Below are 5,119 nucleotides of genomic sequence, written 5' to 3'. Positions count from 1 at the left end.
TGTCGACCGAACGCGTAAAATTCACTTTGGTATTTTGGGGAAGATGACAATGATTGGCAAGGTTTTTTTTTTTTTATTTCTTGTTGCGGTTTTGGATAGTTGAGGTTTTTCTTCGTGATGTTATTTTTTAATTGCTAAGGTTTTGTTCTTACATTTAAGGTATTATATCATTAGGTGGTATGACATGCGGTAATAGGTCATTCTTTAGTTATCTGCAAAGGAAAGTTGTCGAATTGACAACGCCTTTTTGTCATGGAGTAATTAGATTTTTAAAGTGGGTGTGTTTTTGTAATTTGGTGCATGAAACACACACATTTGTATATATGTATATAGCCTATACATACATACATAATTATATATATATATATATATATATATATATATATATATATATATATATATATATATTTTTATATATATATAAAACGCACACACACATATATATATATATATATATATATATATATATATATATATATAATATACAATATACATAGGTGCACATAAAACAAAGCTCCATTTCAAAATAAGAACAAACATCGGCTTACTAAAATGTGTGTTTAAATGGGGTAGGATAGTGTAATTGAGTTGCTGACCAGTGTTTGTAAGGTATGACTGGATAAAGGAGGGGTTCCAAAAGGATGAATGATAAATAAAGTTGATACTGAGAACAATAAGGGTTATATGGGCTGTCTTAGCTTATGATGCGAGGTGAATGATTGGAGGTTGATTGAACAATTAAATCAAATGTCAGATGTATTGATAACGGGAGAACAGTGTGAGTTTAAGCGAAGCACAGGATGTGGGGATCAAGTGTTCGTTGTGAAACAGTTATGTGAGAAGTTTGAAACTAGAGGGATTTAATTGTATGCAATATACATGAACATAGGAAATCTTACGACTGAATCAAGAGAGAGAAGCCATGAATTTTGGTGAGAGATTCAGCGTTATTATGACAGGAGTGAAACGTATGTTAGATTTTTAGGCAAGAGAGTGTGCCTCTGTTGACCTGAGTATGGAGTTACGTACCTAGTTTTTAGTCAACTGTTGTGGGTTGCAGCGGCGGTGGAGAGAGAGTGAGAGAAGAAGGAGAGAGAGAGAGAAAGAGAGAGAAACCAGCAGCGAGTGTTCATTACTTCGACAAAATGAACGTCATCAAACTGGAGGACCTCGACGAGGTAATCAGCCCCTCACACAAGGAAGCCATTCTTAAGTTATTCATAGAATAATATCTTTCTTTCAAATAAATTTCCCCTTTCAGTTAATCAGTGCAAAGACAGGTAATCGTCTAGTGGTAACTTTTAAGAATTTTGCTGCAATTCCCCTTTAGTATCACGTATGGCAATTTTCTTTTGTATTTCTTATAAGTAAGGAAACTGTTGGTTTGTAAATCTTGACCTTTATCGTTTTAATATTTATCATTTTAATATTTAATATTTGTACCTTAGTTTTATTAATTTCTAATTTGATCCTTTGTTTGACAACGAGCAGACATGCTTGAATATTTTGGGGTTTTTGTCTTACGGTTTCTTCCTTAACTTGTTATAAAAAGATTCTAGAGAGAGAGAGAGAGAGAGAGAGAGAGAGAGAGAGAGAGAGAGAGAGAGAGAGAGAGAGAATGTTATGAAAAGATTTTTGAGAGAGAGAGAGAGAGAGAGAGAGAGGAGAGAGAGGGTTTGCTTTTTCAAGAGGGACCTTTTGGCTCTGAACTGAACAGCACTTTAGTGCTAGAATTTTTTTTTTCTCTCATATTCTTTATATTCTTTCATCAACCCTGTGGGATTTCACCGCTGTTTGCTCATCCTTATGGTGTGGACTATGTGGTCTGACCTTTGGACTTTTGCGAACCTTGCTCTACGAAAATAGACTCTATCCAGCCAGCGAGAAAGACAAAGTTCTCTCTCTTTCTCAGTTCCTCGTTGGACGAGTCGGTAGAGTTGTCGGCTGGCACTCTGCTAGGACCGAGTTCGCGTCTCCGGCCGTCCAATGAAGAATTAGGGGAATTTATTTCTGGTGATAGAAATTCATTTCCCGGTATAATGTGGTTCGGATTCCACAATAAGCTGTAGGTCCCGTTGCCAGGTAAACCAATTGGTTCTTAGCCACGTAAAATAAATCTAATCCCTCGGGCCAGCCCTAGGAGAGCTGTTAATCAGCTCAGTGGTCTGGTTAAACTAAGGTATACTCAACTTCTCTCTCTCTCTCTCTCTCTCTCTCTCTCTCTCTCTCTCTCTCTCTCTCTCCAAGGCTTGGAGTAGCTTGCCTGTGATTCTCTTGTCTAAAAATTTTATTTTTGACTGGAAAATTGGTTGAGTTCCTTTGGTCCATACTAATGAATAGTTCGGGGTACCTTTTCTATTTATTGGCCTCTTTCTTAGGAATCATGAACCGTCCTCGATATACGTCACGGAAAAGCTTTTACGACAGATGTCTTTGTAAATTCTTTTAATGTCGTATTTCGTATAAATTGTGATGAAATACTGGAAGAGCTAAGAGTGGTAAATTTCCATAATAACTTGTTGCGTGAAATATATATATAATTATACAGTAATATGTTATTTTTTTCTTAAGTTTGGAATTAAACTCACTTCCCCAACTAATAGACATGATTTGTGCGAGTTTCTGCACAGATCAGCATTTCTCTGGGCATCATTTTCCTTATTTTATTTTAGGAATATTTTGTGAATATTTTGATACAAAATTAATGAACTGTACCGTTTTGAGATCAACCCGTGTGTTGACTTAGGTATTTTATGCTAGATCGTGCAGTGGTTTTCAACCTGTGGGCCGCGGCCCACTGGTGGGCCGTGGGCAGTTCTGACAAGGACATCTTCAAAATAGTATTTAGAAAATGAAAAATTATTTACAGTCAATGAAGGCCAGTGCTTTCTTTCATAAATGAAAATGTATAACTAATAAAGTGTTCTGAAAATAATTCCATAAATGTAAATGTAAAACTAATAAAGTGTTCTGAAAATGCTTTATAATTATTCTGTTATCATCATTACACAATTCTAAAGGGCATTGGGCCATGGGTATTTAGGGATGCCAAAAATGGGCCATGGGCACAAAAAGGTTGAAAACCACTATGCTAGGTTAACACAGGAGGAAAGATCCAAGTTTAAACTGTATAAACAAGAAAATAAAATTATAATTTAAGTAATAACATGAATATAATAATGATGGTTAGCGTTATTTAAATAGAGACTGTAACAGAAGATTAGATGCCCCGTAGCGATGACGGTATAGTGCCGCCAGTGCACATCATACAGTGCACTGTAGGCATTACTTAAGGTTCTTTGCAGCGTTCCTTCGGCCCCTATATGCAACCCCTTTCATTCCTTTTGCTGTACCTCCGTTCATGTTACTTTCCACCATCTCCTAACAATTGATTCATGGTGCACCTTTCAAACCTTTTTACTTCTAATTTCCACTTCAGCGCTGAATAACCTCGTAGGTCCCAGCGCTTGGCCTTTGACCAAAATTCTCTCTCTCTCTCTCTCTCTCTCTCTCTCTCTCTCTCTCTCTCTCTCTCTCTCTCGCTGCCAAAAGATTAGATGCAGTCTTAGTGAGAAATATCAGGATTGAAATACAGAGCACTATAATGCACAGTAACGCCAAAGAACATAACGTTCTCAATTGCATTTTCTCTGCACCAAAAATGCTTTGGAAATAGAGAGAAATTGAGATCGGAAAAACTCCCTCTACCCGCAACTTCTGATACAGGAATTAAACGAGTTCTAGAGCTTTTGTAATGTAATATGGTTTTAGTTTCACGGCTGCAAGTGGTCTAATGCTAGAATATTAACTGATCTCTCTCTCTCTCTCTCTCTCTCTCTCTCTCTCTCTCTCTCTCTCTCTCTCTCTCTCTCAGTATTACCATCATATGACCACTGTGTGGCAGTTGCTTTACTGTTTAATGATAGAATATTAATTGATATCTCTCTCTCTCTCTCTCTCTCTCTCTCTCTCTCCAAGAGATCTAACTGTTTAACTGGAATATTAACTATGTATATCGCTTTACTGTTTAACGCTGGAATATTAACTATGTATTCGTACCTTTTAATGCTAGAATAACTCCCCCCTCTCTCTCTCTCTCTCTCTCTCTCTCTCTCTCTCTCTCTCTCTCTCCAAGTGTTATAGTGATATGACCACTGTGTCGCAATTGCTTCACTGTTTAATGCTAGAATATTAACCGATCTCTCTCTCTCCAAGTGTTATATCCACTGTGTCCCTTCACTGTTTAATGCTCCGATATGTATCCCCCCTCTCTCTGTCAATGTAAGTAATGCTTTACACATTTTAGACGTCATTACAAGCGAAGTATCCAACCTGAACGAAACTGTTAATCCGAGGACTTCTTTAGCGTCTCGCAATCACGCAACATACTTAATGGCGCCATTTTACCCATTTCATAAACACAGTGTGACATTTAGTACAAATTTACGGCCGCGGAGACGCAGTCATCCACGGCTTGGCATTCTGAAGGAGGAGAAAGAGAAATTAAGAAATTTTACGGCATTTTATGATTGGGTTCTTTCGTCATAAGCGGTTTATAACGCCAAGTGTCCTCTGGGTGGCTAAAGACATATGGTCATTCTGGAAGAAGAAGAAGAAGAAGTAGAATGAAGGGCCTCTTTGTCATTAACGTTCTTCTTCTTCTATTTTTTTTTTTAATTTGCTCGTGACGTCATACTTAACTAGTTGGTGGAACCTGCCAGCCTTCAGGGAGCTGGATAATTACAAGATTATTTTTTTTAATAATTGAGAGTGTTTGTGGTAATGTTATTTATGTTTAGGGTGTGACTGGACGTGAGATTGGTTTCAGGGTGGTATTTGATATATTGTAATTAAGCAATGTTGCCTATAAGTTCGTGACAAGTTTATGGTATGAGGTTGCATGGCCTACTCCGTGTCTACCTTAGTGAATATTCAAATTATGTATATATGTGTGTGTGTGTATTAAATGTATACATATATATATAAATATATCTCCTTTGTTATTTGTATTAGATGTTTAATACTTTCCATTATAATGTATTTATTCTTTATTTCTGCTTCGCACATTAGCCTACCGTCATATTTCAACGATGTATTCATCCAGTACGTACTCATTTTC

Source organism: Macrobrachium rosenbergii, chromosome 40 (assembly GCF_040412425.1).
Source record: "Macrobrachium rosenbergii isolate ZJJX-2024 chromosome 40, ASM4041242v1, whole genome shotgun sequence".
Lineage (NCBI taxonomy): Eukaryota > Metazoa > Arthropoda > Malacostraca > Decapoda > Palaemonidae > Macrobrachium > Macrobrachium rosenbergii.
This window is presented reverse-complemented; position numbering follows the sequence as displayed.